This window comes from Protopterus annectens, chromosome 8.part0, assembly GCF_019279795.1.
Source record: "Protopterus annectens isolate FY-2018-M chromosome 8.part0, PAN1.0, whole genome shotgun sequence".
Lineage (NCBI taxonomy): Eukaryota > Metazoa > Chordata > Ceratodontiformes > Protopteridae > Protopterus > Protopterus annectens.
The window spans coordinates 75,085,931-75,100,450 of NC_056741.1; positions in this window are offsets into that span (position 1 = coordinate 75,085,931).

Consider the following 14,520-nt stretch of genomic DNA (forward strand, 5'->3'; position numbering starts at 1 on the left):
TAAAGTTGGATATCAAAATTGAGAGTCTGGAATTTCCGATTTGTCTTTTGCCCTCAAACAGGAATCTCTGTGGTGGATTCATCGGGTATTTCTGAATACAGGCATACATTTTCAAGCGGTTTCCTCCACTCAGGAGCTGTATACAAATGCTTTAGATCTGGGATGGGGGTTTCTTCCAACAATGTCAAGGTCCAGGGAGTTTGTTCCTCCCAACAACTGGAAGACCACATCAACATCAAAGAATTGAAGACTGCTTTTAACCTTGCATTCTGTCTGGATTGTGGTTCCTGTCCAGGTCTACACAGACACCAGTGTTATGTAGTACATAAACAAGGAACACAAAGTCATACCATGTCCTTATCACTGTTGAAGTATTCTTTATTCCCAGAATATCTTGCCGAGGCTAGCTGAACGTCCAATCAGCATACTGAAGCCTTTACATCATTGGGTGCTGTACATCGGATGGATGTCTTGTGTGAAAGGCATAAGGTACACATATGTGACACAAGTGCCTAATCCTTAGAACTTTACTGCTAGTCTGAACATTACATTTTAATTTGGACTGCAAGCTATTAATTGAGTCTGTTCTTCTACTAAGCCTTCTACAGTTAAGTGCCCGGTTGAGGTCTCCTCCTTTCTTTTTTCTACCTATTATCTTAAGTTTACTTGCCATCCAGGAAAGGAAAATGTGTAAGATGCAGATTCCTCTTAAAGATAGACATGAACAGTATATTTTTTTGTTTGGGTGCTACCCACGACCATACGTTGGGTGAAATTTGTCATGCATTTGCCCTTGAGACACTTAGCAGTCATCTGTCATTTGTACTTGGAGAACCATTAATTGAAGTTTTTGACTCTGGGTACCATGGCCAGATCTGCCTGCCCTGATGTTCAGCTGCCACTTAAAAAGATAGGCAAAAGGTGTGAACTCATTCTGCTGCTGTTAGCCTCCATGGCTGTCTGCTCTTTCTGCCACAATCCAATTGGGGCCATCATGGATTTGCCTAGCCCCATGCTTAAGGCTGTACCTATGTCTGGTATAGATGTGGAGTGGGAAACATGGCTTATTATTTTGGATGGGCCTAGGGGGATTACCCAATTACTTGTTAAGAAAGAGGTGCCTGGTATCCTAATTGAATCTAGGGAGGAGACTGAACCTCCTAGAGTGATGTTCCTTTAAAAACAAAAGGGCAGAAAATTAAGCATGTGGCCCCTGTGGCTACAGATCCCCACAAAGGATGGCAGGATTTTGCTGTGGGGGCTTTCCAGTGCTCATATGGCTCTTAAGCCCACTCACCCCTGAATTGTCTGTTTCTCTTCTGCTCTTTGATCTTTCACACCTTCCAAAAACACCCTGGGGACTCTGATTCCTCTGATGAAGAGTTGGACTGTGGAGAGCAGTCATTGGCTTACACCTCTCATATCCATTCTACCCTTGCCTTGGGGTCTACAGAGAAGGATTCTCTTTCTCCTGACTCTTGTATGGAGGAATTATCTTTTGGGGGTATGGTGGCTCATATGATGGAACACTTAAATAGGACTGTTCCCAAATTTCTCATGTTCAAAAAAGATGATATTGAACTCTTGCAGATGGATTCTCCTTGGCCTCCTGCAGTCCATCTGGTGCTGGTTGTCCTCTTGGATACTTTCTCTGCAGTGTCGCAGGCCCCTGTCAACCTTCTGCCCCTGAGAAACCAGGCAGGCTTTATAAAGTTCCTGTAGCTTGATTCTGCGGTTATTCCTGTAGCCACTGATAAACCATCCAAGTTGCTATCTTCAAAGCTTTTTGCCTTCTGATAAAAAGATAGTTCTGTCATTGACAGGTATGGAAGAAAAATGTATACTTTTGTTGCCTTAGCCATCAGGGCTATTAATGGCACAACTCTTATAACTATGTATGTCCTGGTACTTCTTTCCCAACTTGGGGCATTCTGGCTGATTTGCCTGACTTAGAAGGTAAAACTTCTCATTCCCTTTTTGAGCTCTGCTTCTCAGATGGCTTGTCATTCTCTTAAATGTAGCTATGATGCTGCTGATGCCTCCTCTAGGACAGCTGCAAGGTATTCTTGGTAATGCTTCCAGACTCTGAAGATAAATGTCAAATCATTGGATTCTTCCTTAGACAACCAGAACCTCTTGGCATTGCTGCAGTTGAATTATTTAAGGCCATTTGGGATATGGGTAAAGTTGTGCAAGACTTTTAAAACAAATATTTATCTTGTTTTTATACGTTTCAGAGAAATTATCCTGCTAAGCCTTCTTTTGCTCGTAGGCAACCTAGACAGCCTTCTAAGGACAAAAGGGCTTCTAAGAGTTTTTCCAGACAAGCCTACTTGGTATGCTAAGAATCAAAAGCCTTCTTTTCCTGACAAATCTGCATTCTGACACTCAGCCAGTCCTACCTCCTTGGCCAGATTCCTCTGTCCCTCAAGTTGACTGTTTTCCTGTTTGGCAACATATAACCACAGATACTTGGGTACTCTCCATTATCTAAAGTGGTTATTTTATGGTTTGGAAGTCCCTTCCTGCATTCTCGGGGGTTCCTCAGCCTCCTCCTTGTCAACTTCTTCATTTTCTTTTGGCTCTGCAGGATCTGGAGGCACAGGGAAACATCCAACCTGTCCCATTGTCTCAGCTGGGAACAGGTTTTTATTCCAGGATGTTTCTGCTTCCCAGAAAGGAGGGGTCATGGAGGTCCATTGTAGACTTGTCTTTTATCAACACCTTTCTTGAGTTTCCTTTTATGGAGGGATGTCTCTTCAAACACTTCCCCCTCTTTTGCTTCCTTGAACTTTTCTTTTATCCCTGGTGTTGAAGGACAATTTCCTCCACATTCCTGTTCACCTTGTCTTCAGGAATTTTTTTTGCATCTTTTCTTCTCATCAGTTTTCTGCTTTGCCTTTTGGTCTTTCTACAACATTTAGGGTCTGACCCCCATTGTAGCCTTCTGCAGACTGTAGGGAGCATTTGTGTGTTCCCTTATTTGGATGACTTGTTGATTTCAGTCCCCATCTCAGCAGCTCCTGCTACAGGATCTACACTTCACACTGCACAGAAGCAGCATAGTGGGGTTCATCCTCAATCTCAAAAAGGCTGTTGACTCCATCTCAGGACAAAGTGTTTCTGGGTTGCAGGATTCAGAACATTCCAATGTTGGCTTGCATCCTGACTCCCAAGGTCCTCTGTTTGACTGCATATTTCCAGTCTCCTCTTCTTCCAATCCTTCCTGCAAGGGAATTTCTGCGAGTTCTGGCATACTTGGTATCCACCATCTCTTTGGTTTCCTTTGCCAAGCTGTACATGAAAACATTTCATTGTCATCTGAAGACTGTTTGGCTCTAGCACTGCCACCATGTGGAGTATCTGGCTCCTCTTTGTCCTTGTCTCAAGCTCGGGATTTGCTGGTGGGATTCAAGATTTCCCTGAATCAATATCTGTCTTTTTCAGGTTCCTTTCCGTACTCAATAGCTTTTAACAGATGCTTGCAATCATAGGTGGAAGCCTCCTCCAACAACCTAAAGGTCTAGGGTCTTTCATCCCAACAACACCTGGCAGACCATATCAGCATTAAGGAGAGGACTCTACTAATAGCTGTCCAGGCTTTTCACTCCCTTTGAGTTCCAGTCCTCTAAAAGCTTAGACAATACCACATTCATGTGGTGCATTAACAAGTGAGGGGGGGGCACAACATTTTACATTTAGATTGGCTCTTCAAGCCTGGGATTTTGCAATCCACTGTCACTTGCTTCTTCAGGTGGTCTACATTTATTCAGAGCATAGTCTGGTGGCAGACTCTAGTAGATCCAGGACAAATCCTCACGATTGGATGCTTCACAGGCAGGTGTTTCTGGACATACTCCTTCAGTAGATCATTTTGCCTTCCCTCTGAACAGATGACTTCGCTAGTTCTGTTCCACAATGCTAAGTCCTCTGGATTGAAAAGTGGATGCCATTTCTTTCTTGGTAGGTGATGTGTATGTATGCCTTCTCCCTGTCTTCCTCTACTACCAGAGGTCCTGCACAAGATCATGTTGTACACACTCAAAATCTTGACTGTGACTCCTTTTTTAACCCAGACAGCACTGGCACCTCATATTTCATCTGACCATGGGCAGAGGATGGATCTCTCATAAGGTAAGGGATTTCTTATTTACCCTCACTTGTCCCCAGTTGAATTGACACTTTGGGTGATAAGGTTTTGACACCTTTTAGGTAGCAGTTTTCTGAGGATGTTGTTTGGGTTTTGCAGGAGGGCAGAAAACCAAACCTACTACAAGAAAACCATGAGATTAAATGGAATAGATTTCCTACTTGGTGTCTCAAGCACGACCTTGACCCTTTTTATGGGGGGTTCCTGTGGTCCAATCTTATTTGTGTGAGTTGCTCAATTCTGGTTTGGCATATTTATATATTAAAGTTCATTTGTCAGCCATTTCTTTTTTTCTCTGACTCTGAATCCATCTTTGGCTTCTAGTTTTGAAGTCAGTTTTAAAAAAAAAAATGTCTTTCACATTTGGCCTTCAAGAAAGCTTATTCTTCCTTGATACCTTAATTTTGTTCATGAGAAATTTACCCCATCCCATTTTGAGTCTATGGTTTCTTCCGTACAGTTGTACATGGAAGACTGTATTGCTTTTTGGCTGTTTCTGCCAAGAGTTAACTTTAAGCTCTCATGCTGGTTGCACCTTTCCCCCCCACAGGGGCAGTCTCTCTCTTTGTGCTAATCTTTCTTAATTCCCAAGGTGGTTAATGATTTGCCCTTGAATCAGTCCAGTCATCTTCCTTCTTTTTTCCTCCCTTCTCCACAGAATCCTAGTGAGTTATTCACACCTTGGATTTACATAGCTGAGATATTATTTGGACAAGATAACATGTCAGGAAATCTAAGCAGCTTTTTTGTTTCCTTTCATGCTAGGAAATTGGATTTAGCGACATCTAAGCAAATCCTCTCCTCCTGGATTTCTAAGGCCGTTTCCTTTTGCTATTCTCTTCATGCCAAGCCATTTTCTTCTTCTGTTTTTGCTTTTTCTGCCAGGATAGTGGCCTCTTCCGGTGCTTTCTTCAGAGGATCTGAATGCTAGAACTGCCTTGTAAACTGCTACTTGGTCTTCTTTTCACACTTTCACTAAACGTTACAAGCTGGATGTCATTTCTAGGGCCACGGTGGATTTTGCCAAGGTCATCCTTCATACGTTTTTGGAAGGCTATTTGACTTCCTCCCCCATAGTTTACAGTAGCTTTTGTACTCTCCCAGGAGTAAAGAATACTGCAGCAGTGATAAGGAACGACAGTAGACTTGTGTAAGAGCTTACCATAATAGTAAACTCCCTCTTCCTCATTGTTGCAGTATTCTTAATGGGTTTTTGATTGCAGTCATCCACCCAGGGTACCAAAGCTTTACCTTCCTGAGGGAGTACTTCCAATGTGTAACCTCGGCTCGTATGATTTGGGGTATATAGGTGGGTGTATGCACGAGTGCATCAGACTAACTCCAAGCCAGCAGTCTGAGAGAAAAGTCTAGGAGGGGTATAGCTCAGAGGTAAGCACATTCCCCTGAAAGCAGTCTGTTAGGTGATAGCTTGAGTACCTCAGACTATCTTGCCACCAGCCTGAATGCGGGTCATGTATCCATTGGCCTGCTTTTTGTTTGGTCATTGGTACCATTGCTTCATTTTTAAGTGTTTCAGATAGCAGCTGCACTGGGGAATCTTCATTTTTCCAAGTTTTATGACTGTGTAGATCATTTTTGTTAAATATTAGCTGGGAGGGATAAATGAGAGTGCAGTAGGCAGACCCCATAAAAGGATTTGCACAGTAAGGGCCTTTTTTGTTTAAGCCCAGAATGCGACTACAAGCCTTGCTCCATCTTTCAGTTGTTTGTTACTAAAACCCATAGGTCAAGGCTTTCCTTCCTTAACACATTCCTCAAAAGCCCAGCATCCAATGTCACCTTTCTGCCACAGAAGAAACTCAAAAGACCCCAAGATGAGTCGCAGCCTTGCATCTCCAAGTCAGATGAGGTTGCAGAACCCATGGTCGATCAGATGCCATCTCACTTGCCCTCTATTGAGACCTCAGTGGCGGGTATTGTTCTTGAGACCTTGCAGGTGGCAGACACCTTTGATGAACCATTTCTCATTTTATGGGGCTCAGATGGAGTTCCTCAAATCCTAGTAAGGGAGGAGGTTCCAGGCACCCTGTTGAAGTTTGCTTTGACTCTGAACCTCCGAAATTCACCCAGGCGAGCATCACGCCTATAATGAAAAAGCAGAAATCTAGGCATGTGACCTCCCTACAACTTCCAAAGAAAAAGAATGAACTTCTCCAGGGGCTTATTTAAAGTAATCATTGCCATGAAGCATCCTCCTTTGTGGATTCCAGTTGCCCCAGGCCACACCACAGAGACACACTCAAGGTTCCTTATTAGGAGGAAAAGGATTCATTTCCTAGACTATTCCCCACAGATGCATTCCACAGAACAACTTTCCTCTGTTGAAGGGAACTCTGTCTCTCCTGACGCCCCTATTGAGGAGGCCTCCTTTGGGGAAACCGTTCAGAACATGAATTTTGAATGGAAATCAAAACAACTCTTCCAAAGCGATATTATAGTCTCCTAGGAATAGGCACTCAAGCCCCCTCTACAGTCCTCCCAGTACTAGATGCATGCCAGGATGCCTTTCAGTCTACATCATCAGTTCTTGATTCTCAACTGGCACCTAAAAGACTAGACAGATTCTACAAGGTTCCTGATGAAAACAAAAATTGCACTTTATTCATTTGCTTTTACTGTATTTGTGTTTCTTCCTACTTTATTGCATTATTTTATTTTGCCTCTTAAAAGTACTCAATTGTATTTATTCTGCTGCATTTATCACTGCTTGGTAGTAGCCTGATTAAATTGTTACGGTTATTCTAAGGCTTTTGGTGAAGCACTTGGGCTTCAGACTGGTTGTTTTACATCAAGAAGGTTTGTGGTCTGCACCGTTGTGGCAGGACAGGTAGCTTACATCCTTCTAAGTTGGGAATTGATGATTGAAGGGCCCAGTGTCTGTTATTCTAAAAGTGTATTGTTTTAGTTTAAGCACTTTGGCTTCAGGCCAGTTATTTTACATTAAGAAGGTTTGTGGTCTGCACTGTTGTGGGAGGAGAGGCTAGATTTTGCCCTTCTGAGCTGAGAATTTCTGGTTAAAGGCTTATTGTGCCTGCTTATTTGAACTGCTTATTTCTGAAATTGGTATGCCTTGTTGGCTGCAGCATAAACTAGATTCAGACCTGCTGAATCTAGTTTTATTTGTATAACTTGAGCACTAATCCAGGCCATCTTTTTTAGGAGAAGGTTCCCCTGCACCCTAGTGGCAGGAGTGCTGCAGTTAGAACTTGACTGATCGAAGACTGCTGGAATGGGGCTCAGTTTTTAGCTTTTATTGGTTAATTTGTTTGCTCGTTTCCCGCCTTTCCTAGCTAGTATAGTCCAGATCCAGGCTTTGATGGTTTCAGGACTGTATTTTCTGTGTTCAGAGCTATCCAGACCTTGCTGTGGTAAAGGGAAGTCCTACTGCTTACCAGTAGGAGTGGTGAGCATTGTACTGCCTAACACTAGAGGAGTGGTTTCCAGCTCTGAAATTGTAATTTCATTAGCCTTTTTGGGCTGATTTCTATCCCTTTCAGCTTTCTGGCTTAAAAACGTTTGTGTTTGTGCATTTTTTGCATTGTGCAGCACAGCGGGGCTACAGTTAAACTATTCCAGGTGCCAGAAAGTGTGCTCTTCAAATTTTCCCTTAGAACTAGCTGATTTTTCAGTAGTAGCACTAAAATTTGAGCTGCTGTGACTAGCACTTGCTCTAGAGCCTGCTGGGAAGCACTAGAAAGCCTTAAACTGACACAAGCACTCAGCTCTCCTTGTTAATAAGTACAAAGTAATCGTAGGCACTAAACAGCCTATAATTGCAAGTACCTTGCAAAGGTAAGGGAAAACAGCTCTTGTACTTTACAAAAAAAGCACCTAAACAGGCATGGCCAAGGGTCAGCTTCCGGTGATTTCTCCTGTCCACCTGGTGAATCTGGGCATACGGGGGCAATGCAGCAACTGTCTCATGTACACAGACAACCCTCTCCTGCTACCCAACATTACAACCTGTGAGAGATGCACCTACATAGCCAACTGGAAGCAAAGCTCTCTCCAGCCAAGATTGTACTAGACAGTCAAGAGGAGAAGGTTAACACCTGCACCACACCTCAAGCAGCACATACCCCTTCTAAACCCACACCATCAACACCCACACATAGCAACACTAAGCCCACATATGCGGAAGCCCTTAACATTAACCTGCCCAAGCAACAAGGACCTCCGAAGCTGAAAAGCAAACAAACACCAATCACAACCAAAGTGACACATAGCTCACAACACCAGTGTGCTACTCAATAACAGCCCCTAAGGCAAGACAGCGTACCCAACACTTTAGTCATAGGTGACTCTATAGTCAGGCACACTGATGTCCCACTCACCAGGCTGAACAAGGAGAAATGTAGTCAACTGCCTGTCTGATGCCAGGGCCCGCCACATAACGCATGCACTCAAGTCACTCCACAAAAAGTACAAATATGACTCTGTCATTATCCATGTTGGAATGAATGATTTGAGATGTACCTCTCTGGACTACATGAAAAGAGGCATGGGAGAGCTCTCGGGTCATGTGGCCCAGGCAGGTATGACCCTAGCCCTGAGTAGCATCCTGCCTTTGCCCAGAATAATACCACTGTATAAGGACAAAATGATTGACTTCAACAATTGGCTAAGCTTCTGGTGTCATTCAAAGGGGAATCCAGTATCTGTCTGCCTGGGACAACATGATCGACAAACCACGGTGCTTTGCCAGAGATGGTCTGCACCTGTCACCCCTGGGATTCAGGTTACTGGCTAAAGCTCTTGCCACCCCTATAGTGCCTTTTTTAGGCAAGGTTCAAAGGACAAAACCACCACCGTAACAGATACAAGCATGCAAAATCTGAAGGTAATGCTACTCAATGCTAGAAGTCTAAATCTCAAAATGCACACTCTCGAGGCACTCCTAAAAATGGAGAACATTGATATCTGTGCAGTAACTGAGACCTGGTTCAAGGCTCCAGAGAGCACCCCTGCAATACCAAGCTACAACTCTTAACACACTTTTCGGCCACCAAACCAAGACCGAAACACTAAAGGTGGAGGAGTATCCATATTCAACAAGGATATTCACACCTCCAGGCTAGTTGTCCAACACAATGCATCTGAAATTATCCAGGTACAACTAACACTAGGTAAGACTGCAATCCAAACTGTAGCTTGCTACAGATCTCCCACCATACCCCAAGATTCTCACTACACCTTTCTAAACATATTTGAAAATATTAAGATACAACCAAACACCCTAATACTGGGTGATTGTAACTACCCTGCCATTAACTGGGAAAACTACTTTGGTACCAACACCTTTTCCCAATGGTTCTTGGGATTCATAAATTCCAATGCCCTGTATCAACTAATCCATTGTCCCACCAGGGGCTCCAATATCCTAGATGTGGTCATTACCAACATGGGAGATCGATGCTCCACACCAGTGGTCACCCCCTCATTGGTCAGATCTGACCATAAGCAAATCACCCTTAACATCCACATCCCACCCCCACCCCCCCAGTAAGGAAACCTCCGTAAAAAACTTCTCCAAAGCCAACTTCATGCTACCCAAGTCAGAAGTGACAAACCTCATGACACTCATGCAGACAGGAGCTGAAAGTTCAACTGCTGAATCCTACACTAAGGCATTGTACAAGCACATCCACTTGTGCATGAATTGTGCCAGCCCAAATAGAACCAAGATGCTCATCTCCAAAAAAAGGAGGCCAATCTGGTGGTCTCCTGCCATAAACAAACTATACAACAGAAGGAAGAAACTGTTGCAGAAAAGAGGAAAATCCCAGGATGTAAAAAACTCCTTTAACAGCCTCAGTAAGAAGCTGAGATCCCTCATAAAATCTTCCAAGGCTAGTTATGAAAATAAAATTGCCAAAGATTCCAAAGACAACCACAAGGCATTTTATAGTTATGTCAAGAATCTAAATGGCAATGCTCTGAGCTACAGCAGAATGGCATTAAATATACTGATCCTAAGGATATAGCCAATATACTGGCAGATCGATTTAGTGCAAACTTCACCCCCTAAAGGACCCATCTCAGTACCGAAAGATTGCCAAATTCTGGTAATCACGGCCACACAGGCAGAAACTGCACTCTCCAAAGCTAAGAATACAGCATCCATGGGACCAGACGGCATCCCGGGCTGTGTGCTACATGAACTACAAAATGAACTGGCACCTCACCTAAGTGTCATGTTTAATCATAGCCTCACCTCAGGCTTCGTGCCCACTGAGTGGCGCACAGCTACAGTTATCCCACTCCACAAGGGGGATCCACCTTGGATCCTGGGAACTACCATCCCATCAGTCTGACAAGCCTGATCTGCAAGGGCATGGAATGCATTATCATGGAACTTATAAACAAAGACATTGGCACCCTTCAAACACTGGGCCCCACCCAGTTTGGGTTTGTGAAGGGCCGATTTGTCTCCTGAACCTGATTGACTTCGAATCAGTCTCCAGAGCTGTGGACGAGGGTAATGCAGTCCACACAGCCTATCTGGACCTTGCCAAGGCCTTCAACACCATCCTCCACTCTGGAATCATAGATAAACTTACTAAGCTGGGCATGAATTTCTATGTCACTCGATGGGTTGCCAACTGGCTTACTGACAGAACCCAGACTATAAAAGTAGCCGACTCCAAATCCAGCTCTAGACGAGTGACAAGTGGAGTACCTCAGGGTTCAGTCCTGGGACCGCTCTTGTTTGGCATCTACTTCTCTGAAGTACAGGCCAACACTAAGGGACTCTGGCTAACAAAGTTCTCAGATGACTGCAAACTGGGAGTCATTCTTGAATCCCCAAATGATGTGGATATTCTACAAAAGGGCCTTACATAAACAGATTTATTTTTTTATTTTACATTTGTTAATGGGCTAGTCCAACTGGATACATGTCCATTTTCAGTGGAGGCCCGGGGAGAAAAGCTCCAAGTTCAAAGACATTCTATATTGCATATTAAAGTATACAGAACAAAAACAATTAAAACAAAAAATTATTAAATTACATTAAAAAGAGTTAATCATCTTCAGTATAATAAAATTTTCAAGAAGCACTGGAAGAATATGAATAGAAGTGTTCAGTATGATAAGTAGTACTCAGGAAAGACAGTATTTGGAAATGAAAAAGATAGGTTAGTTTAGAAAATAGGTCCATGACTAGTTCTGAGAAAGAATTTTATGTTTTGATGGTAACAGATAGTTTAAAAACACCAGTTAGTCAGGGTTGGTACAAGAGCATAACCAGTGGTTAGACAGGAAATGTTTTAGGTTCGTTTTGAATAGTGGGAGAGAGGTTAGGGTTGTAAGGTTTTGTGGTGTGATTCCATATTTTCCCAACTGAATTAGAGAATATGGAGTCTCCTGCTGAATTATTTGATAAGGAAGTGTGCATCAACATTTTTTTAGTGGAGCGTATATTCCTCAAGTTATAATATGGTGTTATGAGGGTAGAGAGAATTGGGGTGTTGTTGGGTTGGTGAAGGACTTTATGGGCGATTATAAGTTGGTTAAATTGTAATAGGTGAGGTAATTCAAGCCAATCTAGTTGTTTTAGATTCTGACAGTGATGAGTCCTGTATGGAGAGCTAGTGGCAAATCTGGCAATATTATTATACGATCTAGCTAGTTTGTTAAGATTATTTTTAGACAGATTGGTATATATGGGGGAAGCATATAAAAGGGTAGAGATTAAGTGGGTTCTAGCTATTGTGGTTATGGCTAGAGGTGTCAGGAAATGTTTGATTCTATAGAGGGATCCAAGTTTTTTGTTAGTAGATTTTATTGTAGTATTTATGTGAGTGTCGAACTTTAGTTGATTGTCAATTGTAATACCTAGTAGTTTGGTGGTGGGGTCTGGAGAAATAATGGTACCATTGTTGGATATAAGTGTAAAATGAAGAGGGGGAGACAAGTGAGAGGGTGTAAAGAGCAATAATTTGTTTTTTTTTTTTTGAGTTGAGGAGAATACAGTGGTTGGAGAACCATTGTTCTATAGTGGTGAAGGATTTTTGTGTGAGAGAATGAAGTTCAGTTTGGGATGAAGCTGAACAAATGATTGTAGAGTCATCAGCATATTGAATGCAGGTAGAGAGTGGAATAGAGAGATGAAGGTCATTTATAAAAATGGAAAACAATAGTGGACCTAAAATGGAGCCCTGTGGGACACCTAGGGAGGTGGGCAGGAGTTCAGAAAGATGGTTTTGCCAGAGAACTGCTTGTTTTCGGTTATCCAGGTAGGATGTAAACCAGTTCATAGCAGAATTATCGAGAGATAGTGACTTTAGTAGGTGGAGGAGAAGTTGATGATTGACCATGTCGAAGACTTTGGATAGGTCTACAAAGAATGCTGAGGAAAGAATATTATTATTGCAATTTTTGTTGATGCAGTTGGTAAAGGATAGCAAGGCTGTGGTGGTACTGTGGAAAGGACGAAAACCATGTTGACAGTTAGCTAAGAGATTGTAGTGGAGTAGGTGGGGAATTAATTGTTTGTGGATACATTTCTCCATTATTTTAGCAAGTGGAGACAGTAGAGCTATGGGACGATAGTTAGAGTATTCAGTGGAGTCACCACCTTTGTGAAGAGGAATAATGTGTGAGATTTTCCAAATTGATGGAATAGTGCCTTCTTTTATGGTTCTATTGATCAATATGGAGATTGGGTAGGCAATGGCTAAGGCTCAAAGTCGGAGGTATTCTCCTGGTAATTTATCAGCTAAGGGGGTAGTAGGTTTTAATTTTTGAAGTAGGGAAGAGATATAGGAGGTGGGTATCGGTTCAAGGTGGAAGGGGGGAGGAATGAAGTTTGTACTGGGCAAATTGGAGGTATCAGGGTTTTGTTGATTTGCTAGATTTAGTACAGCAGAAGTAAAAAAATTATTAAAAGCATTTGGTGTTTGTGTTGGACAGTCAGGGTTGGGGCCTAGTGGATTAGGCGTGGCTACTTTACCTGGGGATAGAAGCCTGTTTATAGTAGACCAAAACTTTTGTGGTTGCTGAAGGGATGATTTTTGAAGTTGGATATAAAAGTTCTTTTTGTCTTGTAGGACAGCTTTTTTAGTTATGTTTCTTTGTTGCCTAAAAGTTTGGTGATCAATTTTGTCTTGTGGTACGCCATTTAGCCCAAGATTTGTTCCCACTAAGGATTAGCTTCTTAGTCTGATTTGTGAGCCATGGTGCTGGTTTATTTTTCATTCTTATGGAACGCATTGGGGCATGATGGTCTAGGATTGCTAGGAAAGTAGTATTAAGTAAGTTACTGCTTCATTTATTGGGAGGGACTTGAGTGGTTCCCAGTTGCATTGTTTAAGTTCGGTTAGGAACAGTTCTTGGTCAAAGTGTTTTTTGCTACTGGCAGTTCTGACTGGAGTAGAGATATTTACATTTGTTTTATGTCTAATTATATATATTAGAGAGTGATCACTAAGGTCATCTGGGAGGGTTCCTGTTGTATAGTTTTGCTGTGGACAATTTGTTAGTATCCAGTCCAGGATGCTTTCTTTATTATTAAGTTTATTTATTCTAGTTGCAGAGTTTATAGCTTGTGCGAAGCCATACAGGTTGATCAGGGTGGATGGATTGGTATTGTTACATAAATTCCAGTCAATATTAAAGTCTCCTAGTAGTATTGTTTGAGGGGGATTTGAGGAAAGCCAGTTTAGTAGGTCTTCTAGTATAGTATGGTTTTTACCTGGTGGAAGATAAGTGCAGATGATGTTAACTGATTTTTGGTGGTTAAGCTGTAGTTTAGAAATAATTATTTCTATGTTGTTTTCTGAGGGTAGTTTATGGTTTATTTTACTGATTTGTAGTCCTGCTTTATAAAGAATTGCTACCCCCCCACACACCTTTTTTATTTATACGGTCCTGTCGAATGATATTATAACCTGGGGGGATAATTTCAATATCTTTTATTATGGGTTTGAGCCATGTTTCAGTTAAGCAGAGGATGTCGAACTGGTGAACATCTAGAAGAGCATGAATTTGAGGTATTTTGTTACATATACTACGTGTGTTTAGATGGGCTATTAAGAGTGATTTAGAGGATTTGGTTGATGGTAATGGGATAGTATTATATTGGTTACTGTTAGTGGAGGATGGGTGACTCTTGGGGCCTGGGTTGGGATGAATGTCTCCATCTATTAAGAAGTGAAATAAAGTAAAGCTGTAGTATTGGGGAAGTTTACAGTGGCAGTCAAATAACTTTCTATTGTTAAGTATTGAGTATTTAATATGAATTAGTCGATGATATTTAGCTTGGAAGTAGCTGGGCTTGTAGATGGCATTGAGAAAGCTTGTGGATAAAGCAGAAGACGTTGCAGTGTATTTGGAAGGGATGATAAGAG